We start from the raw sequence: 27,438 nt of genomic DNA, 5'->3' as shown, positions 1-27,438 counted from the left end.
ATCGATGAATTCATAAGCCTTACCTCCCAAGCGGTAGGGTAATAGGTGAAGATTTACTGATCTTAACCCCTAGCGGTGGGGAAGCAGATCGAAGACGAAGGGTCTTAAACCCCTAATCGGTAGGGTAACAGACCAAATTGCAGATCTTATCTCCTAGCGGTAGGGAAGCAGATCGAAGATGAAGATCTTAACCCCTAGCGGTGAGGGAAACAGATCAAAGATGATGGGCTTTAACCCCTAGCGGTAGGGTAACAAGCCAAATCGCAAGCTTTAACCCCTAGCGGTAGGGTAACAAGCGATTCTGAGACCTTAACCCCCTAGGTAGTAGGGTAATAGGTTGAAAATTACAGATCTTGCCTCCTTGAATGCAGTGAAGCAGATTCAAACTACCAAGCTTTAACCCCCTAAGCAGAAGGGTAACAAGCTGATGTTCATAGGGTCTTAAACCCCTAAGCAGTAGGGAAACAGACCAAATTGCAGATCTTATCTCCCTAAGCAGTAGTGGTGTAGATCGAAGACGAAGAACCTTAAACCCCTAAGCAGTAGGGTAACAGGTTAAATTGCAGATCTTATCTCCTTAAGCAGTAGTGGAGCAGATCGAAGACGCAGAACCTTAAGCCCCTAAGTAGTAGGGTAACAAGTTGAGTATACATATCTAAAACCCTAAGCAGTAGGGAAACAGATCAAAGATGACGAGCCTTAATCCCTTAAGCAGTAGGGTAACAGGCTGAAAATTAAATATCTTCTTTCTAAAACAGCAGTGGAGTTGATCGAAGCCACAGCAGATCTCCTTGAAGTTTCAATGGAGTAGATTGAAGTCACATGTCTTAGCTCCATAGAGTTGCAGTGGAACAGATTACAGAACTTATCTCTTTGAAGTTGCATTAAAGCAGATCATCACAAATTATATCCCCTGAAGTTGCAGGGGAGCACATTGAAGATACTTGAAGAAGATGGGCACCGAAGAAGTCGAGACCCGGTGAGACCAGGCAAATTTGGCCCTTTTGGAGTCTTTGCTCCATTCTCGTTACACGACAACGAGCAAAGAGGGGCAGCTGTACAGGCCAAATTTAACCAACCCAATACCCAAAAACCACTAAATCTCTAGCCCAAAACCCATCTACTAACCCACTAAGCCCAACAGTAACCTAAAAACACCACAAACAAAGAAACAGGAACCCTAGCCGCCAGCATGTGCTCCCCTCTGCTCCACCACCGACGCCAGCATGTGTTCCCCTCTGCTCCACCACCGTTTACCTGCATCAATAAAGTAAAAAGAGACAGACAACAAAGAAGCAAGTTGTAAAAATGCCTATAAGAGGTGAATCCAAAACCATTGTAGAGATCGGCATTTTGATAAATAAGAAACAATATTAGATTTGAAAAAAGATACAAAGCAAAGAAGATATCATCAATATATCAAGAGCAAAGAACGAAGCCCAAGGAAGAAATCAAAACCGAGATCGAAGGTGTTTAAATTTTCCAAGTTTGAATCGGTTCTTCTTTCTTCTTTTTACTTTTCTTTTTCCGATTACATGGTGGTGCATATATATATTATTAAAATAAAGAGGAAAATATAAAATAAAATAAAAATACACCTTTTGAAACTTGACCATCATGACGGTGTGTGGCGACACGCCATGGCAGAGAGACTGTGGTATTCACGAGCCTAGATGGACCAGAGAACTGCACAAAGAGAAAAGAAGTATTTTTTGAAAAACAAAAGGGAAGAATGAAATTTTTAAAAAAAAATTTTAGTTAATATAAGAGTATAAAACGACGTAGTTTTAAGGGGATTATGGAGACCTCAAAAAGGCGCCGTTTGGCCCTCGACCGGCGCAGGCGACCCGGCCCGCTAGGGGATCCGCGCGTTTTTGTCCTAATGGGATATTTTCTCAATAAGTCCCTCTGCTTTTCCCTCTTCTCAAATTAAGTTTTTATTTATTTCAATTATACCTTAAAATTTACTTTGGTTTCATTTTGGGCCCCATTCGAACGACGTCGTTTAGGAGGACGGGATTATTTCATTTTGGACCTCAGATGCTATTCGCACCTTCAAATTGGTCCCTTTCTTCTTTGTATATTTTTGAATCGGCCCCAAATTCTTTTTTAAGTTCAATTTAGTCCCTAGTTGGGATATTTTACTCCTTTATTATTAAATTAATTAATTTTATTAATTTCTTGTATTATTATACTTTACCATTATAGTTATTATTATTTTCTTTTTACTTTCGTTACCACTTTATTATTATTACGTTATTATTATTATTTTCCTTATTATTACCATTAAAGTTACATTTCCTTTTCATACTTAGTTATTTGTATTATTATTTTTATATTCTTGTATCATTAATTTTATCTTGTCATTATTACAGTAGTTATTATTATTACTTTTATTTATTTATTTATTTTTGTTTTATTACTAATACTATTATTAACATTGTTACTAGTAAATTTATTCACTACCATTATCTCTATTTACATATTATTATTTTTTTACTACACTATCATCATCCCGTTTTTTCTCACTAATATTATTGATAATAACATATTTTAATGTATTATTCTTCTTATTGTCATCATTATTATATTCATGCTTGTATTTATTCTAACGTCATTTTATTATTCCCACTATTATTAGTATTGCATATATATATATATACATATCCTTTTGTTATTATTTTTATACAAACATTTTGAATATTATTACCCTCTTTTTGTTAGACTAATTAATTTCACATAGTCATTATATCGTCTTTTACAGCTATTCATATTATTGCTTTCGACACTATCGCACCCGTCATTATGTTATTATTCATATTAATTTATGTTTACTATAAATCACATTATGTTTTTACTCAATGCCTCAAAATAATTCTTTCATAAAAGTGATATTTCGTATTTGGTAATTCGAGATAATCGTGCCCTAACTTACTGGGTTACGATTTTTCTCATTTAACTTAAATAACAAGATACTCTTTTAAATTGCTATACGAGTCTTAAAAATGCTTATTCTCGAAGATGTGAAGTGTTGTGCCCTAACTTACCGGGTATGATATTTCGTCATCTCGAAATAAGAATTTTGTTTAGAAATAAAGGCAATATTCGGTGTTTGAGAATTCGAGAAAACGTGCCCTAACTTACTGGGTTTCGACTTCTCTCGTTTATTCTAAATAATCGAATACCCTTTTAATAAAATACACAGATTTCATAAAAGGCAAGCTCGCTCTCGAAAATTCAAGATGTCGTGTCCTAACTTCTTGGGTGTGACATTTCATATTTTGAGACGAGAAGGTCTTTAACACTTGAGCTTTTTACAAAGAAGGATCGTATTTTAAAATTCTTTCAAGTTTTTTTAAAATTTTCGACACTAAGACACTAATTAATCAACTAGGTACCAATTTTGGGCGTATCGAGGGTGCTAATCCTTCCTCGTGCGTAACCGACTCCCGAACCTATTTTCTTGATTTGCGTAGACCAAAATTGTTGTTTAAATAAATCAAACTATTTATTAAAAACAACCACCTTTATGAGGTGACCCGATCACACCTCGTCAAAAAGGATCGGTGGCGACTCCCGTTCTTTTATTTTCAAAAATCCAGGTCGATTCCCGTTTTTTCAAAAAAATGGTTACGACAGCTTGGCGACTCCCGTTCTTTTATTTTCAAAAATCCAGGTCGATTCCCGTTTTTTCAAAAAAATGGTTACGACATTTATAATTCAAATTAATCCAATTTAAACCCAACATATCTCCTATTAATTACAAGTATACACTTCTTATCCTTTTTCCATATAAGTGAAATATGAATTTTATTTCAATTTATTTCTTTGGTCTAATAGGTCAACAAAATCCCTCCCACCTGCTTACATTTTTATTTCATCACACGTAAGTCCCGACGTCAGATGTTATGTCAACAAAAATTGTTTAAATAATATAAGAACAAATACATTATAGCAAAAATAAGAAGCATACGTACAATATATAATGTGAAACAAGGTGCTTTCTTCTCTCTTTTTTTACTTTGAAAAAAGAAAGTACATGGTTTCACATTATGATTGATTAAAAAAAGGAATTTCCTTCAAAAACAAATTAAGAGTGGAATATACTAATAGCAGCAAGTGAGGATTGACAGAATAATTTGACTTTCAGTTTTGGATTCCATGAATGTAGTTGTGGGAAGCAATCCTTTTCAAGTACTCCTATAATCCTCATAGCGCATTAGCCAATTTGATGGAGTTTCAACTAGGAATGAAACAATGTGAGTATGTGTAGCTAGGTAGGTTTGGTGGTCATACATACGCATTGCCAAATATGTGAAGAAGACCTTTCCAACCCGTAAGAAATAAAGCAAGTGCTCATTCATGTTGAGGTTCCACTATAGGTAACTACATACTTTGCTACTTTGCCTTTTTCCTATTTCTCTAACTATCACAATAACTCAATCTTAGGGAATTACAACTATGCTTTTCAATGGCTATGCTATATATTTACCCATCGATTTTTTATTTAATCACTCCGACTGATTCCCAAATAAAAATAAAAATAATTCCGAAAATATATAAGAAAAACAGAATATTAAACCTTTTTGAAACCCACAACTCTTACATAGTTAGATTCCTCAAGGCTTAGCAAAAACATAGAAATAAAAATCTTCTTCTCTCTCCTCCATTCTTAGAAATAGCAGTGAGATTCATACCAGAAGTCCATAAAGTAAACCACAAATCAAGAAAATAAATAGAGAAGAACTGCAACAGTGGATTTTGATATTTAATTTCTTTAATTTTTGAGCTCAAATAACGTTTGGGTCCGTTAAACCTTGGGCCAACATAAGGGTTTTTTCTCATTTCTACCCAAGGCTGATTAGCAAAAACTAGTTCAAATCGGTTTTTTTACCAATTGGCGGTTCACCATTGTGCCGCTGTTTTAAACAACAATTCATTACCTATTCAGCTTTTCATCTTATCCGGACCGATTTACCAACCCATCTGGTCCGGTTTCAAAAACCAGGTGGATATTAAAATTGTCCATTATAGAATTTCGTGTGTTGGCATGATGATTAAAATGTTCACTGCTCGAGATGTGGCCTAAGCTTAAGTCACACTTATTGTGTTGCTATTAAGACTTTTATCATTCTCTTATAATTCGCACAAAAAAATTTGTCCATTATAGACTTTTTTACTTCAACAATATAAAAAAATTTTAATAACTTAAATGGTATGCTCATAAGATTATTTACAAAAATGGTATATTTGCTACAGTGATCTATTGGTGCCACCTAACAAATTGGCGATATTAGACTAAAATGTGATAATCTAAAATATTTAGGGACCTAAAATGTCAATTTTTCATTTTAATTGATTGCTAAAAAAAAGCTTTTAGGGTGTCGTCTAATAGTGTAGCGACACCATACTTCAAAAAGGTTAAATTACTTCATAACCTCTTCTTATTCATTATTTTCTTTTATTCTCCAACACCAAAATTAGAGAGCTATAGTCCAAAAAAATTTCTACCAAAAATATTTTTGTAAAATATTCAATTCCAACGGAAATAAATCTTATTTATTTTTAATAAAAATAATTTTTTAAAATTATTTTATTCTAGTTGAATAATTTTTGAAAAATAATTTTGCAAAAAAATTATTTGAACAAAAAAAACCATTTTTCAAAAAGCAAATAAAATTTATATTCAGTTTTAATTGACTTTTTACAAAAATACTTTTGGTAGAATAAATTTTGGACTAATTGGTAATAAATCTCTTTATTTTTGGTGTTGAAAAAAAAAGAAAATAGTAAATAAAAAGGCGTTATGAAGAAATTTAACCTTTTGAAGTGTGCAGCACCCTAAACGTTTTTTCTTCTCCAATCAATTAAAATGAAAAATTTACATACTAGTTCCCTAAATATTTTAGGTCATCACATTTTAATTTGATTCGCCAATTGGTCAAATAGCACTAGCAGTACACTGTAACAAATATACCATTTTTATAAATAATCTCATGCACATTCGATTAAGCTCTTTTTTTTTTTTTGTATTATTAAGGTAAAAAAACCTCCATTATACCTTATTGTTCTGATATCAACATTGAGTGGATTGTTTAAACCAAAAAAATCAAATATTCTATTTTAACAATCAATTACATTAAATTTTAATTAACAAAATAGTTAACACAATTTTTCTGAAAATATTAAAAGTACAAAAAAATGGAAGTATAATTTATTCTAAAATAAGCATTCTATGTTATCTTTTAATAATTACATTTCATAAATCTTTTATTAAAAATTATAATTTAGCCATTTAAAATTAAAAGTTGAGTTATGAAATTCAATAAAGAAATAGTGACAACATATGATATAGAATTAAAACACAATGTAAATTTACCATTAAATCCACCAAAAAAACAATTACAAATATCATCAATTTGGTATCTTGGGAAAATGTTTGGTACCTATTACTCTGTTAGATATTTCCGTTAAAAAATATCATGTGGCTTCAAAAGCCAATCAAATGGCAACATTTGGACAACTAAACCTTGTCAATTTAATGACATAATTTCCAAATATACAAGAAAATCTGGGTTCTTTTTTACCCATTTGTTAATTTTCTTATAACACGGTAAGGAAAAAGGTTTCGACTTTTTTGGGAGTTTTTTAAAGGATGGGGGGTCTGTCTTTGGAGGAGGAGAAGGAGGTTTGCACGGTTCAGAAGGAACCTGTATGTCTGGTAAAGATTTATGGGTTGAATAATCAACAAGATAAACATATTTACCATGGAAAGGTTGAAAGAGTGGTCTTGGATTCTGTAAACAATCTGGTAGTGAAGGGTAGCAGTTATGGCTGAAGCTACTTGTGGTGCTCCTGCTATTTGAACTTAGACCTTCAGAGCATCAGTAAAATTGGGATCTGCTAATGCCATGGTGAAATTTGGAAAAAGTGTCACCATTACAAGACCGGAATTCAGTGTTGCTTCAATTGTGGCTATGCAAGCATTTTGGTATTCTCAATATCTAGAATCCAAAAGTGCTATTCTATTATGAATATATTTTATGAACGAAAGGTTAATCAAATAATTAACAATTTTATTTTCCTTATCCCTCAGTTTGCAAACGGGTAGTTCATGGTTTTGTGTATTTTAAGTTTGAGACTTATTATGTATAATTTTACGTGTAAGTCTTTGAATTTCCTTATGTGTGACTATTGTATCAATTCTTAATATGTTTGTAATGTAATGATTTGGTTTGTGATTACATAGACTGTTCATTTATAATAGTTTGATACTTATGGTTACTCGAACTTATATTTATACTTTAACTGTACTGTATTTATTTATTATACTTAAAAATAAGAATTTAGTAAAAGGAATTTCAAAATGTTTTAAAATTCTCTAAAGACTAAGTGAAAATAAAAAATTTAGGGCTGTAGGTTATAGTTTAATGCCAATTTAAATATATTTCAAATGTTGAATTGAAATATGGTTTCAACATTAGGTTGGTGTTTCGAGTTTTGGTTTTGTGACTAGAGAAACTAGGTATATTTTGGTTCAATTTGTTAGGAGAATTTTTAGGGTTTTGTTTAACACTTATATTAAGGAATTGTATTTGTATTTTGAAATCCCTTTAAAATTATGGTGTACTTTTTTATGTCATATTTGATAGTAAAATTATAATTACACATGTACATAAATTATATTTTTAAAAATACTAATTACAATAAAAATTAATTAATGTGATAAAATAGTTCCTAAATGAGTAATAAAATTAAAATCAAACCATCATATTTATTATTTTAATCTAAAATGTAGTTGATAATACAATTACTAATAAATATAACAAGAAAAATAAACATTATATATAATTTTATCTAATTGTTCTAATACGTATTTGCTTGGTTATTTCCCTTTAATATTTAATACATGCTCCTTGCCATTATCGATTTTGAATCTATATCATTAAAATTATCAATATCTCTTTTTCCATATACTCATTAAAGTATAGATTATCTCAATTAAACCTACGATTGAAGTTATGAAATATACAACATACTAGTACAATCCAACATTTTTTTTATGCCATACTAAGGCGAGGTTAATATGGGAAATACATTTTAGAACAAAACCATATTTCGAAGCAATGAATGTCCCAAATTGAAGAGTTTGCAAGCTGTCTATGGTGTTTGTATATGGCACTATTCTCTCAAATAGTATCACACCTCATAATAAGGTACAAGAAAACATTTTGTATTCTCTCAAATGGTATCATACCCCATAATATTGACTTTATAATTTGAAGAAAAACTTAGGCTAAATTATATATCTATTTATAATATGTAAATTAAATAAAAAATAATATAAAATTTATAATATATAACATTTATAAATAAGGTTTTATAAATTGTCCAACAACTTTCATAAAATTTCTTATAAATAATATATTTTTGGTCATAAATTCATAAAGTTATTTTTATGAACAAGTTTTTTTTTTTAATACTGAGACTAAGCTTTTATTTATTGAGATCATTAAAATAAAACCCAAAAACAATTAACATCTGGGCTCAGGTCCATATCAAAAACATAAATAAATAAAAATGAGCTTATCTTTTAACTATAGGAAGGAGCTCGAACATTGAAAAGACAAAAAAACAGAAAACTTAATGCAAAAATTAAAATATCTGGAGAAAAAGTAAACCTAATTAATAAACCCACTGAAATTGAAAAAACAGCCTAGCCAACATTACATCGGTCGTCTTTTCCTGTCAACAGTCACACCGATTCCAAGATAGCTTTTCTAAGATTTTTCATATATCAACTATCATGACTTCTCATTTCCCCATTTCAAAACAAATCAATCCGATTCTTTTTCCATCTTCCTTCCGAATCTGTTGCGCTGTGGCTCCTCTCTTCCCTCACCAGGTATGATGCTTCGCTTTTCTCTAGTGCTCCTTTCACTAGATTATTTGCTTGAACATTCTCCGATCTAGGAATAAACTGGAAAATAACATCTTGAAGACTGGCACTTTTGCTTTGAATCTCGAATGATCGCTCCAAGAACGGATTTATCTACTTCTTGCGATTTACATTTCTTAATAACTGTTTTCGAGTCTCCCTTTATTATTACTGAAGATAGACACATTGATGTTACTAACTTGATGGCCTCTAACCCTGTATGAGCTTCTTCTACGAATGAGGAGGAGATATTTTCATGGAGAGTCATGTTTGAAGCTTTAAACACCCCCATCTGGTCTCGAACCACTACCCCTGAGGCCAATCGAAAATTCTCCCATCGAAGGCTACATCAAACAGTACCATTGATCTCGATGTCTCCCCTACTTGGCTATGGGTATTTTCGGTAATAGAAGCAAGTTTCTTATCTCTGATCCTTTCCAGTTCAGCCAAATAGCTTCTGATTTTCTAAACTAGATCCTGAACTGAAATGGATTTCCTTTCATGAACAAACTGGTTCCTTGAGCTCCATATGAGCCACAAGGCACAACAAAAGATCATGCACTGTTCCTTGGTACCTCTTGCAAAAAACCAGGTAAGCCGTTCACCGATATTTTGATCCATATGGGTATACCCCAAGAGAGATTAAGACTTGACCATATTTCTCTGACTGCAGGACACTGTCTAAAGACATGATAACTATCTTCTTCTCCAACACCACAGCGAGGGCAAATGATGTTGTTTGCCACTCTCTTATAACTTAGATTGACCATTGTAGGGATGAAATTCCAGTAGATCCGCCATATTGTTATTGTAATTTTTTATGGTAGCTGTATATCCCATAGTTTTCTAAAGAAATCTTTAGTTTCGGTCTGTAATAAATAACTATTAGGATCCATGCTAGCAAATTGTAATAGTTTATAGGCACTTCGTACTGAGAAAACTCCGGAAGGTTCTTCTTTCCACACTTGGAAATCTTCATGATCCACTTCTGCCAGAGGGATCTGTAAAATCTTTTGGACAGTTTCCGTTTGAAAGGTACTGCTAACTAACTCCCTTTTCCATTTTCTAGTTGAGCTATCAATGAGATCCAAGACTAATTGCAAATCACTATTTTCTACTCTATTTTTCCAACCAACTGCAGCACTCCCTGGAATTCAGCAATCATTCCATATAGAAATCTTAGTACCTTTGCCTACTCTCCAGCAAAGCCCATCTTAAAGGAGACCCTTTGCTGCCCAAATACTCTTCCAGGTAAATGAAGGTAAACTTCACAGCTGTGTATTTAGAAAATTTGAATGTGGGAAATATTTGGCTTTAAGAACTCTGGCTAATAAAGAATTTGGACAACTAAATAGACGTCAACTCTTCTTGGCTAATAATGAAATATTAAATTGGCAAAAATTTTAAAACCCCAAACCACCGTTATCTTTTAAAAAACATATATTTTTCCAAGAACACCAATGAATTCCCTTCTTACCACGTCCCTTTTGCCACCAAAATTTAGCAATAATACCTTCCATTTCATCACATAATGACTTTGGTAACAAAAAACTGGATATCGCATATGTAGGAATAGCTTGTAAAATAGCCTTAATAAATACTTCTTTGCCACCTTAATACAGAAATCTAATACTCCAGTTATCAATACGCTGTTTAAGTTGATCTTTCAAAACTTGAAAAAACTCTATTTTTCTTCTTCCTACTAAGCTCGGCAGTCCTAAATACCGCTCCAGATCAGTTGAACTTCTAACTCCAAGCTAATTAACCACCAATTGTCTATCTTCCTCCAACGTATTTCAACTAAAAAAGACAGTTGATTTATCAAAATTCACACACTGACCCGTTCCTTTTTTGTAGTCCCGTAGAATCTCCTTGATTACCCGAACCCCCTTCCTGTTGCTTCTCCAAACAAAATGCAGTCATCTGCAAAAAGTAAGTGGGACACCTATGGGCCATTTCTACTAACCTTAACTCCTTTTAAGGTCCCATCTCTTGTTGCTAACCTCATCAGACATAATAGACCCTCTCTACAAACTAGGAATAAAAACAGGCTCAGTGGATCCCCTTGACGAAGTCCCCTAGTTAGATAAAAAATTTATCCATTAATTCCATTCACCACAGCCGAATAGGAAACAGTGGACATATAAATAAATTTATTATTTTAATCATATATAGTATGGACATATAAATAAGCTATGTCTAGAGCCAATTCTAGGGGGACTGGCATGATTTTTTTAGACTCTCTAAATTTTTTTAAAATTTTAAATTAGTAAAGATAAAATTGCACTTTAGCTCCCCTTAAAACTATAAAAATTCAGTTTAATCCTTTAAAAATTATAAAGATATAGACTATAAAAAATTAAAATTTCATTCGGCCCCCTAAAAAATTGTTCTGACTTTGCCCTTGACTATGTCTATTCTTCTTGGCATTATAAATAAATATATTATAAAATTTTTATAACATAAAATTTTTTGCCACAACTTTAAAAATTTTTAAGATTTAAATAATATAATTTTTTAGTATTTTAAATATAAGAAATTTTAGCCATAACCATCCCAAACACTAAATGCGTGTTCGTGCATATAATGTAATATTTATAACTTGCATAAAATTATTTTTTAAAAATTAGATTTGGGTGTAACTACTTACGTAATTGCTCCAATTTTCACCCTCTCTCTAAGAACTAAAAAGTATAATTACAATGATTATCTAAACATGTCATTTTAGTAATTACAATCAAATCCAAACATTAACTAAATTTCCAAATTTCTGAAAAAATTAAAATTTTAATTATTTTTTGGAAATGGAAATTTCTAATATTCCTATTTTTATGAACTTGTTTGTTTTCTATTTAATATTTTACTTTTTTTAATTTATGTTTTATTGGATTTTAGTCTTTCTTTAGATATTTTGATAAATTGTTAATTTAAATTATTATTAAAATTAAAACGTGTTACTTTGTCATTTATCAAAATTTTGTCAAAACATATTTTCTTTTGCATAATTTTTCGTACTTTTTACCAAAATTTGAAAAAAAGAAAGAAAAGGTTATAGCTCTTATTTTTTTGAAGAAATTTACAATCTCTTTTAATATTTATGTAGTTTACTTTTTTTTATTTTTGTAAATTTTAATAATTTTTGGAATTTTTTATATATATATATATTTTATTTTTGAGGATTATTTTGAAATTTATTTGTAGCATTTTAAAATTTTGGAAAATTTTAATTTCTTTTCATTTTCAATCAATATTTTAATTTTTAAACATATTTTTGTAAATTTATATGTTTTTATTTTTTATATTCTGAGTTATTGTTTATTGAAATTTTAGATTGATTTTATTTTATTTTATTTTTGTTTTAAAAATTTTAAAATTTGATTTCAAATATTGTATAATTTTTTAAAAAATTCAAAGAATGGCAATTAGACACAAGTCATGTATTAACAAAAATAGTTAATGTGATCCTTGATCGTTTTTATTTGCATTTGTTTTGAATAATTTTATTTTAGGTTTTAATCATATCTGTTCTTTTCGACATAATACTTAGAACTACTCATAACCCCTCTCCAACACAAAAATAGAAGTATAATACGCTTCAGCATACTCGAACCCACTTCCTCCTACATTAACAATAATATACATACAATTGAATTAAGACTCAATTATTTTTATTTATACCTTTTAGAAATAAGAAAACACCAAGAAAAACATTACATATTGGTCCAAATAACAACTTATATTTTAATCTATTTTGTACTTCAAGCTAATGATTTAGTAGTAAGCAACTAGAATATTATCTATTTTACACATATTGCATTAGGCTTTCTTTATATATTTAATTTTTCGAAAATCGATAAAGTTTTGATTAAATTAAAAATCGAATCAAATTTTAAGCTAGCAATTTTCATTTGCATGTGTAGTTGTTACACAATTTGGGTGATTTTCCATAATCCATATCAATAATTGGAGATGGTAGGATGAATGTCTAAGGAATTGAAGGTCCAATTTTATTGATATGAGCTATCAAGAAATTTAGGCCCATAATTGCAATTCTCCTCCCGAAACTTTCAAGTTGGATCACCAAAATCATTAGTATTCAATTGGTAATGGATGTTTTGAAGTTAGAGATAAGGGGCAACGGCCTTATCCCAACCCTGCCTCTCAATCTGACTCACATCTCATTACTTCCCTATTTATACGCCTCAAAACCACTTTTCTTATAGCCACAAAAAAAAATTAGCACAAACAGAAATAAAACAAGACTTGAAAGTGACACTTTCCTTTTCCCTTTTCTTTTGAGTTTTTGCATTACATTCTGTGGTTTTAATTTTGATTTTCTTCTCAAAAGCATGGATGATATTCATAGATGGATTTATTAGTAATGGTAATGACGTGGATGATATGTTAGTATTTAATGATATAATTTGGGTTACGTCAGATTTTAATGTGAATATCGATACAATGGTCAAAATGTTACAAATTGATAACATTGTTAATAAACCTCAGTTTGCATTGCCTCTGGACTAATGATTCTTTCCTTTTTTGAGCCCCGGTGTGCTGCTCTTTCAAGCCGAAAGGAGATATTCTACGAGTCGCCGACCTTGAACCTTCGGAGAATTTTCCCGAAAAAGATCCAAAAGTAACTTCTGGGCGTTTTGATGCTATTACTTAGGCTACTGCTATTCATTTTTTATTGTCAACTTCTAGGATAGACGAAAGATTCTCAAGTAGGTTCAAATCCTACTTGGGGAGCTTCCCTTAACATTACTACTCGGCGAAAGAATAAAAGGGGAATTGATTCGTAACACGAATCGCCGGATGTGATTCGATAGATAAAAATGTAACAAATTAAAGTTCGTGACGAAAATGTAATTTAAACAATACATAAGTAATTATTTTTATAATTAATCTAATTTTTTACATAAAATTTTGAAAATAACAAAATTTAACCTGATAAATTTAATAGGAATCAAATTTCAAAATTCTAAAAATATAAACTCTAAATATAAATAAATTAGAATATAAAAAGTTAAATTAATAATTTACCCCTAATATAACAACTAATAACTTGACCAAAATAAAATGGAAATGTCTTTAACAAAAGACAAATGACTTTCAGCGGAGCGTGTGGACCACTTCTCACACGTTTTGTGCGTGCGAGATCCGTCCAACAGTACACGAGTAGAAAAAACCGCGGAGATATAAGACATTGCTTCCTCACGTGCCTAAAAAGAAAACAGAGGCAACCAAAACAATTTCTTTCTTCAAAATATCGCCACTTGGTGTCTCTGATATTATAGTTTTTAATAGATCTTTCATCACAAGTATCCACAAATTTATTTTTAGAAGATATTTCGACATTCACAAATACTAGAGTTTCTTTATATTTTTTGAATGGTTTAGGTATATCATAATCTGATATATTTTTCATAATCTTATAACTTTTAAATTTTAAAATTTAAGTCTAACTATTAACACTGTTAAAATTATTTGTGAACTTTAGGTTCATTACAATGTTATTTTGTAGTTACAGTATTACCAAGTGAATTTTTTTTTATTTCAAAATGTTATGTCAACTAATTTAGCAAAAAAAAAAACAGTATTAATAAATTGACCTGAATTTTGAAATCTAAACAAGTAGAGGACTTAAATTCTTAGAAATAAAAGTACAATGCTCAATTTGTGAAGAGTATAGAGACCTATTGCATATTTTAACCTTGTTGAATCATATATGCAGAATCTGTCGAAACCAATTTTTTTAGATCGACTTTGTTTTTTTTTAAAAAAAATGAAAATAGGAGTCGCCACCAATTATTTTTTATGAAGTGTGATCAAGTCACCTCATAATTTGATTGTTTTAATAAAATATTTGATTTAATAAAACAATGATTTTTGGTATACAAAATCCAAAAAATAGGTTCGGGAGTCAGTTACGCACGAGGAAGGGTTAGCACCCTCGTTACGCCCAAAATTGGTACCTAATTAATTACTTGATGTCTTTAGTGTCAAGAAACTAAAAATTTGAAAAGAGTTTAAAACACGACCTCGCTTTGCATAATATTATTTTTAATCAAAACGTATGTCAAAAGGGCCTTTATTCTCAAGGTAACAAAAGGTCACATCCCATAAATTAGGACACGATATCTTGAATCCTCGAAAATAAGCTCGCTTTTTATTTTATTATTTAAATAAATCTTATTTATTTTAATTTTAAAATGATATTCGGTCATCTAGGTTCAACGAGAAAGTCGAAACCCCGTAAGTTAGGGCACGACTTCTCAAATCTCTAACTATGAAACATTGCCTTATTTAAGAAATTTCTTTTTGAATAATAACAAGTGTAATATTTAAAACGATAAAGTAACTTAAAATAAATGAAAATACATGATTGAAAAGACACGACTTGAAAATGCCCAAAAATAATAAAAGGAATAATAAAATAACACAAAAAATAAAATAAAAAATAATTACAATATAACAATATGTACAAGTATGAAAAGTATGAATCTTAAAATAAAAAGTAAGGCAGTAATAATAAATAGATAAATAAATAAATATAAAAAATCCATGAAAATGCTAAAATTAAATAAATAACGGACTTAATTGAATTTAAACGAAACTAGGGTATAAATTACAAATAATAAAAAATAAGCTAATAAGGATTCAAATGTAATATGCTAAAAGTAATAGGGACTAAAAAAGAAAATATCCCTAAACAAGGGACTAAGGCGCAACGCGCTAAAAAAGAATAAGGGTTAATGGGAAAATATCCCAGACTTCCTTATGCGCACCGTTCTCTAAGGGACGAAAATGAAATAAAATTAAAATTTCGTGGTAAAAATTAAAAGAGAAAAAGAAATAGGACTGGATTGAAATGCCACTAAAAAGTTGAAGGAACGAAAGCATAAATTTCCCTTCCGGGCGAAAACACACGGATCTTAGGGGATGGATCGGGTAAGGCCGTGGGTTGCGTCAAATGATGCTGTTTTGGGGGCGCTTAAGGTTTGGGTGAAATGGCGTCATTTCACTATGGCTATTTAAGTTTTAAAAATTTTGAAAAAAATCATTTCAGCCCTTAAAATAAAATAAAAATCCGAAAATCCCCTTTCTTTTTTCTCTAAAGCAGACTCTAAGACCGGTCATTGGTCCAGCGAGCCTTCGCGACGGCCATCAGTCGCTGACGATGGACTCTGCCATCCCCAATGGCCGAAAAACACCAAAAGACCTCCTTTGAAGCTCGTCACTCGTAGAACGCCAATTCAAGACCAAAATCCCCAAAAACTCGACTAAACTCGGCGTAGAAATAACTAAACGTTTCGTTTCCTCTTCTTTTCTGGTATGGCCTTTAGACGAATCCCGAGGGATTCGGTGGCCTTCTAAGTCAATGGCGACCACTCTAAATGGTGCAGCGAAAGGTAAAAAAAAAAAACTTTATATATATTTTATTTCGAAATGAAAAATAAATACCTTGTTTTAGATTTTGTTCTTCTTTTTTTATTTCTTTAAAAAAATAAATAACAGATAAAAAAATGAAGCAAATCACCTTTGAAGTTTTTGTTTTTTGTTTTTTGATTACTCTAGTGTGTGTGTGTAAAAAAAAATACATGGTAGCTGTTATAGCCTTTTTTATAGCCAAATTACAAAACTGTCTATTACTACTCTTTTGTATTTTCTTTGTTGTTTCTACTGCTTTGCATGTTTGCGCTTGCATCAGGCCTTGTTCTTTTTCTTAAAGGTGACAGTGGCAGAGGAGTGGTTGATGGTGGTGGTGGCAGAGGGGTGTCAAACGGCACGTATGCCGATGTAGAGAAGTGACGCAAAGGTTTTAATTTTTTTAGGCTTTTGGGCCATTTGACCCATTAGGGTTTTAATTTTTTTTTTTGGCTTTGTAATTTAGTAATAGGTTTTGTTTATTTTTATGTTTATCTATTTTTTTTATTTGGGCTGATTCGTTTGGTTTGTTTGGGCTCAAACAGATTTAGGCTCCTACAGCTGCCCCACTTTGCTCGTTGATGTGTAACAGGAATGGAGCAAAGACTTTAAAAAGGGTCAATTTTGCCTAGTCTTGCCAAATCTCGAATTCCTTGGTGCTTCTTTTTTCCAACTGGCTTCATCCTATCCCACCGCAACTTCAAAGGTATAGGAGTTGTAGATTCAATCTACTCCGCTGTAACTTTAGGGAGGTAAGATTTGTAGCTTGTAGCTTTAGTCTATTCCACTCCAACTTCAAGCAAATAATATTCGCATCTTCAATCTGCTCCACTACAACTTTAGGGATATAAGATTTGTAACTTATAGCTTTAATCTGTTCTACTATAACTTTAGGAAAATAAGATTCACTATCTTCAATTTGCTCCACTGCAACTTCAAGGAGATAAGATTTGTAACTTGTAGCTTTAATCTGTCCCACTACAACTTTAAGGAAATAAGATTCGCTATTTTCAATCTGCTCCACTACAACTTTAGGGAGATAAGATTTGTAACTTGTAGCTTTAATCTATTCCACTATAACTTTAGGGAAAAAAAATTCGCATCTTCAATCTACTTCACTGCAACTTCAGGGAGATAAGATTTGTGGTTTTAATCTGCTCCGCTGCAACTTCAGAGAGATAAGATTCACCACGATGACTTCAATTTGTCCCACTGCAACTTCAGGGGTATAGGATTTGTGATTTCACTGATTTGTTACACTATTCTTTGGGGAACGTGTCCTGTAAAATCCATTTCATGGGCCTATATTTATGTCAAGTGATTAGGATGTTATGATTAGAATGAATCAAATGCTCCTAATTATGTATGAATGATATTTGCATGAATACAAAATGTCATTTTTCGAGAGTGATCCCCTTTTAATGCTTAGGTTGATATTGCTCATTGTTCATCAAGGTTCTATCACTGATGCATTACCTTGCCTTCTTGTTCAGCTCGTATCTTTGACAAAAAAACCCGAGGAAATAATCACAATTTAAACTATTTGTTCTCAAACCTTTCCAACTCTTAGATTTGGTTAGTTCTAACTAGTGGTCCTGTTTCAGGTCCTTATATTATTTAGAAAACTTTCAGAGCAATATGCAAGAAATCCTTTTATTTGAATATTATTAGTCCATTAATCGTTATTTCAATGAAAAATGCTTGAAAAAGATTGTAACAATAGACAAGGTTTAAATTTATAGGGAGTAAAGCTCGAAATGAAGATTAATCAAAATAGCAAACGTTGCTAAAATACAAAATGAATAAGATGAAACTAGGTGCCCCAGATATCGTAGCATGAGCTTCTCCGCACTATCGTAGCATGTGTTTAGGAGATCCAGAGTACTTCGTTGATGCCCCAAAATGTAACATTCTTTCTTTTGAAAAGACCCTACCATCAAATTTTCAATCTTCAATCGAAATTTGAGCTGCCCTTTTTCGGGTTTTCAACTTAAAACCCATTTGTTCTTAGGGTGCCCTTTGCGGGTTTTCGTCTTGGCCTCTCATCTTTTCTTTTTTTTTTTCTAATTTTTTTAGATAAAGTATTTCTTGACAGAATCTGAATTCACAAGATTAGGCAAGTTTTTTACCATCTATCTAGGTCAAAATCAGAGTTCCTCTAGAAAAGGCCTTCTCTATCATATAAGTCCCTCCCAGTTTGACATCCACTTTCCTTTAAAGTCTTTTTGTATGAGAAGGATCTTTTTCAATACCAGGTCCCCTTCATGGAATTCTATTAGGCGAACATTTTTGTCATAAGCTCGCATCGTTCGTTTTTGGTACATCTGACCATGACATATAGCCCTTAGCCTTTTTTCTTCGATTAAGTTCAACTGATCATATCGAGATTGGATCCATTCTGCTTCATCTAACTTTAGTTTTGACAAAACTCAAAGGGAAAAAATCTCAACTTCAAATGGGTAAAACCGCCTCCATTTCATAAACCAAAGAGAAAGGTGTTGCCCCGATAGAGGTTCTAACATACGTTCGATAGGCATAGAGGACAAATGGTAACTTCTCATGCCAATCTTTATAAGTCTCAGTCATTTTCCCCAAGATTTTCTTAATATTCTTTTTGGCTGCCTCCACCGCACCATTCATTTTTGGGCGATAAGGTAACGAGTTGTGGTGTTTAATCTTGAATTGACTACAGACCTCCCTATCATGCTGTTGTTAAAATTCAATGCATTGCAAATATAATCTTTTCTGGTATTCTATACCGACATATGATCTCTTTCTTCAAGAATTTACTGACTATCGACTTTGTGACTTTGGCATATGAAGTGTCCTCTGCCCACTTGGTAAAGTAATCAGTGACTACGAAGATAAATTGATGCCCATTAGAAGCTTTTGGCAAAATCGGCCTTATGACATTCATGCCCCCCATAGAGGAAGGCCATGGAGAAGTCATAACATGAAGAGGTGAAAGAGGCACATGAATTTTGTCTTAATAAATTTGGCACTTATAGCATCTCTTGGCATAATTGATACAATCCCCTTCTAAAGTGGACTAATAATATCTGAATCTCATAATTTTCCTGGTCATTTTAAAACCAATAGCATGTATTCTGCAGACACCCTCATGGACTTATTCCAAGATTTTTTTAACCTCAACAATGTCAACACATCTTAGTAGCACTTGACCATCTCTTTTTTTATATAAGATCTCCCCATCTAAGACATAGTCACTGGCCAGTCTTCTCTGCATCCTTTTATCATTTTTAGTTGCCTGGTCAGGGTATTTACGATTCTTCACATATTGCAGTATATTTTGGTACCAAGGGTGATCATCCTTTTTTTCTTCTTCAATGTTGTAATAATGAGTCGGAGCATCATAAATACTCATCTAGATAGGTTTTACATACTATTGTTTGTTTACTTTGATCATGGAAGCTAAAATAGCCAAAGTATCAGCCATCTGGTTTTCATCTCATGGGAGATAGGAGAAGATGATGTCATTAAACTCCTCGATTAACTCAAGAACCAGCCTTCGATAATTGATAAATTTGGGGTCTTTGGTTTCCATTCACCTTTGAGTTGATAGATCACTAATGCAGAATCCTCATATACTTCTAGTACTTTGATCTTGTGTTCTATGGCTGCACGGATACCCATGATGCATGATTCGTATTCTGCCATATTATTCGTATAATCAAAATCTAATTTACGAGTAAAAGGATAATGATCTCCGTTTAGGGATACCAGGACTGCCCCAATTCCGTTACCCACAGCGTTTGAAGCTCCATCAAAATTTAGTTTCCAAGGATGTTCTTCTTGAGCGCTTTCTTCAGTAGTCGCAACATACATTAGATATTTGTTTAGGAAATTGAAATTTAAAGGTTCGTAATCTTCTAAAGCTCTACTAGCTAGAAAATCTACTATTACACTCCCTTTTACTACCTTCTAATTTACATAGACTATATCAAATTCAGAAAGCAAAATTTGCCATCGAGCCATCCTTCCATTCAAAGCAGTTGACTCCATCATGTATTTTAGAGGGTCCATTTTTTAGATAAGCCAAGTTGTGTGGTATAACATGTACTGTCTCAGTTTTCGAGTTATCCAAATCAAGGCGCAACACAACTTCTCGATTGGTGAATATCTTATCTCACATTCAGTGAATTTCTTACTGAGATAGTATATTACTCTTTTCTTTTCTTCCTGACTCATCATGTTGACCAAACACGCATCCCATGAAATTTCCAGATACTGCCAAGTACAGTATCAACAGTTTATCTCGGCTAGGAGGCATCAGTATTGGGGCATTGGACAGGTAATGTTTAACATTGTCGAAAGTCTTCTGGCACTCATCATCCTAAACACTTAGATTGTGTTTCTTAAAGAGACGAAATATGAGGTCGCATTTCTCAGTTAATTGTGAAATGAATCAGGCGATGTAATTTAGTCTTCCTAGGAAACCTCAAACTTCTTTTGAGTGCATGACGGAGGTAGCTCCTGTATAGCCTTAACTTTATCTAGGTTGATCTCGATCCCCTTTTCACTAACCACAAATCCTAGCAATTTTCCTGATCTAGCCCGAAGGTACATTTTTATGGATTGAGCTTTAACTAGAATTTTCTCAATCTCAAGAACAATTTCCTCAAGACTTGTACATGCTCATTTTCTGTTCTGGACATTGCAATCATATCGTCGACATAAACATTTATTTCTTTGTGCATCATTTCATAAAACAAAGTTACCATGGCTTTTTGATATGTCGCTCCTGTATTTTTTAATCCAAATGGCATAACTTTATAGCAAAATGTTCCCTACAAGGTTACGAATGTTATCTTTTCCATATCTTCAAGATGCATCTTAATCTGGTTGTATTTGGAGAAACCATCCATGAATAAGAACAGTGGGTAACTTGTCATATTATCCATTAAGGTGTCAATGTGAGGCAATGGGAAATTATCTTTTAGGCTAGCTTTGTTTAAATCCTTATAATCTACACACATTCGTACCTTTCCATCTTTTTTAGGGACGGAGACATTATTGGCCACCTATTTTGAGTATTTAACCACTTGTAAGAAATCAGCGTCGAATTGCTTCTTGACCTCTTTTTTTTTTTAGCAAGACGTCGGGCCTCATCCTTCGGAGCTTCTGTTAAACTTGCTTGCACTCTTCTTTTATGGGGAGTTGGTATACCACGATATCAGTACTTAGCCCATACATATCTTGATATGACCATGAGAAAACATCTTTGAATTCTTGGAGTAACTTAATAAGTTCTCGCTTTGTCTCTACGGTGATGCAAGCTCTGATCTTTTCCTCTTTCTCTTCTCCTAAGCTCACAATTTTTATTGACTCTTTGTAAAGTAAGATTTGTTTCTTATCTTTTTCTACCATCCTTAACAAATCAGAAAATAGGTTACAATTTCGATCATTTTAAAAGTCCTGCTCAAAAGGAGACCCTGAGTTAGTGGCAGCGTCGCTCATATCATTGATATCTGGATACCTATTATAGGAACGATGAAAGACCCAAAGAACAAATGAATATAAGAATAATTATTTATGTCGTATGAGTATGAATGAAATGGAAGAAAAAAAAGAATATTTTCCAAAATGAGACACAAAGATGCATTTTTTATTGAAATAAAACTATTGGACATATGTTTTTTTCACAAAAGAATTCTTATTACTCCCAGGTTTAAAGTAATAAACGTGTTTTGAACATTACTCTAAATTAGTTTTAAAGATTACAAGGATCTTTTCCGCAGTCCAATTGTTTAAAATGCTTCCGGGGATATAAGGGCAAATGCCTGATAAGTTTTCCCCAACTCTTTCTTCGAATATAGCGTTGATGCTCAATTTTTCCAATATTTCTTTCGTAGCTTCCTTTCTTGACATCTTTCGTACAGGGTAAATAGTTCTTCCTAACACAAATGTTTTGAATATATGGGGAAAGGTTATTGGTTCCCACTTGACCTCTCTCCCACTCAGTCGTGCTCTTCTCCTTTCTTGCTTCTTCTCCAACTCTTTCTTTTTTTGCCTCACATCTGGTTTGTATCCTAAACCAAAGCGATCTTGTTTGTTCATCAGAATTGATGCCTCAACCCTTCCTTTTAGGTATTTTTCGAGTCCTTTCCTGGGTAAGGCTCCTTTCCCAACTGTTAGCTGTAGGCCCATCCTCATAGTTTTAGATATTTTGGCACTGGGATTTTGTTCCCTTCAATAATGAAGGTTGCATTCACAAATTCAAACGATCGAAAGGATATTTTATTGCCTCATCATTCGCTCCTATGTAATGGTGAGTTACTGGTTAGGATGCAATAATATCTTCTTCCACGTTTATTATCACCAGTCAACCCTCTATCAACAACTTTAGCTTTTGGTGTAGTGATGATGGCACTGCTTCAGTTAAGTGAATCCAAGGCCTCCCTAACAAGTAGTTATAAGAGAGCTTGATATCCATCACCAAGAAGTCTACCTCATATATGTTCGGACTAATTAAAAGAGGTATCTCAATCCTTCCCATCACCCTCCTTTCTGTACCATCGAATGCTCTTACTATGTTTTGGTACATCTTCATGTGAGAGCTATCCACTGGTAATCTGTTCAGTATGAATAGAAGTAAGACATTCAGCGCAGATCTATTGTCAATAAACACCTCTGGTAATGTATATCATTTTTAGCGGGTAGTGATATGTAGGGCATTCATGGATCCCATGCCCCCCGGAGATATTTCATCATAATTGAAAAAGATAAAGTTGTCGGCACTTATATTGTTAACTAGGCAGTCTAGCTTGTTCACAGAGATATCATTAGCAACATAAGTTTCATTCAGCATCTTCATTAACGCGCTACGATGAGTCTCTGAGCTCAAGAGCAAAGCTAGTACTGATATGCGAGCTAGTTGTTTATTCTACAACACTATACTCGTTGTACTTTAAGAATTTCAAGAATTCCTTAGCCTCGTTCTTAGTTACTGGCTTGTTAACTGGTGATTTAAGCCTAGTCGTCTTTTCCTTCTTATACTCAAATACTTGTGTTTTTCCTTTAACGGGCTCAGTTTTTGCACTTGCAGGGTCATATCGCCTCCTACCGCTCATGTAGAAACTGATATTCTGGTCCTCATCTGCAGTGTCAACCGAGTTCTCGTCTCTTGGGATCATCATGTTGCAGTTCCAATTCCACAGAACCCTTTTGCTATCCTTATAAGGAAAAGCCACGGGTTTCTGAATTATGACTCTCGGAGCAGCTTGTATTCCTATTTCATTATTTCTGGGCCGTGAAATAATCATTACTGGGTGATTGAACTTGTAGACCTTCTCCGTTGACCCTTCATTTGAAGCACAGATGTCTCTTCCTGTTAAATCCTTGACATCTTCATAAAATTCAATTTTTTTGTTATCCATCAGATTTTGTACTAGGGCACTAAACTCAACGCACTCTAGGATTTCATGGCCCCCTTTAGTGTAGAACTCACAGTAATTTATTGTTCTTTTGGGTCTCTCCTATAAATCTTGCATGATTAATCCTCCATCTATTATTTTTTGCCAGACCTATTTTAGCGAAGATCTTACCTCCGCAACATCGATTTTGGTCCTCTTTCCTCCATTCTCAATTATCACATTTACCCATTGGTCTAAATGATTGGGTATCGTATTTTTTGCCACATTAGGTCTTAATGGATCATCGAACCTTACAATCCCTATCTTAATGAACCTTTCAATTAACTTTTTAAATGGAGTGCAGTTCTTAATTAAATGTCTCGTTATTCGAGTGTGGTATTCACATTGAGCATTCGTATCATACCATTTTGGGAACGGAGATTGCATGGGTTTCAAGTGAAATATGGATACCACATGCACATCGAAAAAACTCTGATACTACTCTCTATATGTCATCAGGGTGGGTATGAACTAGAGTTTTTCTGTGTTTGATTTTAAGTTAGATTCTTGCCTTAAATGGTCTTGATGATTAGCAGTCACGATCCTTGGTTGGCCTACAGTAATCGGTTTTGAGTAGCTCTTGTTGTACACACTTATGGTGTTCAATTCACTTTCCTTCTTCCTTGGGGCTGAGCTTTTGGCATTTTCACCTGAATCTATTTTCCCACTCCTTACTGCATTTTTAATCATCTCACTGGACATTACTATATCTGAGAAGCTCTTGGTAGTGCTTCCCGACATATGGTTAAAGCATTGTCGTTTCTTTCTCCAAAAGAGGGGATTGGACTTATGTTGCCACCTCTCTTCATCTCTGAGCATACTTCCTAAAGCCCTCACTTTGCTTCTTTTCCATATTTTGCAGTGTAATTTTGTCGGGTGTTATGTTGGTCACATAACTATATTATTTCGTGAAAGCTTGTGCCAAATCTTTCCATGAGCTGATTTTGGTACGGCTTAGCTGGGTGTACCACTTGGCGGCCGACCCGATCAAACTATCTTGGAAGTAGTGGATTAACAGTTGGTCGTTATTGACGTATTCTATTATCCTTCGGCAGAACATCATGTTATGGGCTTCAGGACAACTAGTCCTATTGTACTTTTCAAATTCTGGAGTCTTAAATTTCAGTGAGAGTACTAGATCTGAGACTAAACTTAAATCCTTAACATCAACCCCACAATGGTAATCAGTATTCTCCATAGCTCTGAATTTCTATTCCAACCACTTGCATCGTTCTTCTAGTTGTTTCAGTAGTTCTTCTCTTGCTCTATCCATTTCTATCATGTTGGCCAAATTTAGAACAACAGGGTTGGTCAGATTATCGCTAGGATTGGAACCTAAACCTGTTGGGTAGTTTACAGGTACTGAGGTGCCGGCTTGATATTGTTGAGGTCTTATGGTAACGAGCACTCTTCGTGGATATGTTTCTAGTTGGGCTTAGAAATTTACTGAGGTGAAGTCTGGTGGATATGTAAGGTCTTTATTATCATCCCCCACGGTACTTTTCCCTTTTTCGGTCCCTCCAGCCAACAACTGAGTCAAGTAGCTTAATATGCTTCGTTGGGATTCTTGTATTTGATCCCTCATGTCTTGCTGTACTTTAGCTAATTGCTCTTGCAGCTGTGTTTGCAGCTGATCTTGCATGTCTTTTTGAATTTGTTCTAATCTCTCTAATCTTTGATCCATTGCTTTGGTTTTGTAGCGGGTACCGTAACGACGTTCAGTTAACAGATTCTTGTTGGTTTTTAGGGTAACTGTCATAATTTTGATTAATTATGGTCTTTTTATGAAATATAATGCATATGATGAAATGCAATACTGATAAATGAAATGAATAAAAAAAGAATTGATTCTGATTCAATTCTATCAGAATAACTTTACTAAAAAAATAAATCTCTTTACATAAAATGGATATATTACATATATGACTTAACCCTAATACTCAAAGCCTTGACTTTCTTAAGGAGTCAAGCTAATTCTCGGTCTCTATCTGATTCTTATTCGTATTTTAAGTTCAGCATGTCGAGTTGAACTACTATGGTTTACAGATAGTCGGCTACTTCCCGTTCTTGAGTCATAGCTTCCCCCATTATGTAATGATCTTTATCCCTAATTTAACCTTGAGAGTGTTGGAGTTACTATTTCCAGTGTTCATTATTCATTTCAAGAAGCTAAACTTGAAGTTCACAATTTTGCAATACGGTCTCGAGCTCTTCTATCTTTCTCTTTAGCTCTTCAATCTTATTCAGGCTTACTTTCAACTCAATTGCGGAGTTGCGACTACAATACTGATTAAGTAATCTTTCTAATTCTGCTACCCAGGCTTTTAATCCAATCTTTTCATTTTGGCTTTCTGAAAAACTCCTTTCTAAAGCATCTTCTCGGACCCTAGCATCTTAGAATTTCTTTTCCCACTGATCCACTCTAATCTTTTCTTCTTTGATCTCTTGTCATCATTGCTCTGATGTTTTACCTAACCTGGTAGTCCTTATTGACAAGCACAGCTTCTTATAATCTAATTTTACACAATCCAACTCTTCTTCAGCCTTATTCTTTCCTTTTCTCATCTTCTCAGCCTCTAACTTTTGGACGTCAACATCTAATCCTAGTTGCATCTTTTCTTCTTCCAACTATTCTATCTTTTTTCCTAATTCTAAACTTCTCTTTTCAAAGTCTTGCTTTATGATCTCTAGCTCAGACGGAATCACTTATAAGTGTTCTTCCATTGGCCGAATGTTTTATCGGCCTGATACATGGACATTGTCATTTACTCTTTTGCCGCACCATCAATCATATTCGGGGGTTATCATTGGATTTGCGGCAAATCTTTTCTTTCTGTGGGTTTGGTTCCAAAAGTTTGATATTTCACGAACCTTTTTCTTGTAGTTATCACCCTTGTACGCAAACTCGCACTAAGCCAACCCTTGAGTTTTTGGTATGAACCGCCTCGATCTATACTACCTAACACAAGTAGAAGAGCATATCCAATAGCTCCCCATATCCCAAGTAGAGGGACTCAGTCGAAATCTCCACATCGGTACAAAATTTCATCAGGGATCACCCAAGGGCTCTTCATTCAACGTTTTCGTCTTGGAGACTCAAGAGAATTTCTATCCATTTCTCCTCTGAAATGTCATTTTGCCTTGGCGTAGCTACGAATTCTTTCAGCGGAGAGTAGTTCTCAGAGAATGCTCAATAAGAAATATTTTCTACTTTCTAAAAGTGGTTGTGAAACCAAATTAACAAGAGTTGTGCACACCCGATAAATCTTCATTCGCCCGCTCTTCGGCATACACTCAAAGATATGAAGGTTCCAGCCTAGATTAACTGGACGGGCATGACCCTTTTTGTCAAGCCAGTCAAATAAATCTGAACTGCCTCATCTATGTGCCCTAGTTCTTTGGGGAAGATTACTAACACTTAGATACTCAATGCGAAGACATCGACCCTTTTCTTCGTGTCTGGATATGCCAAAATCAAATCTCACAACCTTTTCCAAGGGATACATTTACTATCTCCTTTTTGCTGGATTCGGGCTGCGACCCATTGCTCATTCATCCCCGTGATGCTCATTAGCTTCTTTAAGAAATTTGGGACATTGGCGGCTCTAGAATAAGCTTTTTCGACTTGAATCCTCG

This window comes from Gossypium arboreum, chromosome 10 (genome assembly GCF_025698485.1).
Source record: "Gossypium arboreum isolate Shixiya-1 chromosome 10, ASM2569848v2, whole genome shotgun sequence".
NCBI classification, from domain to species: Eukaryota; Viridiplantae; Streptophyta; class Magnoliopsida; order Malvales; family Malvaceae; genus Gossypium; species Gossypium arboreum.
This window is presented reverse-complemented; position numbering follows the sequence as displayed.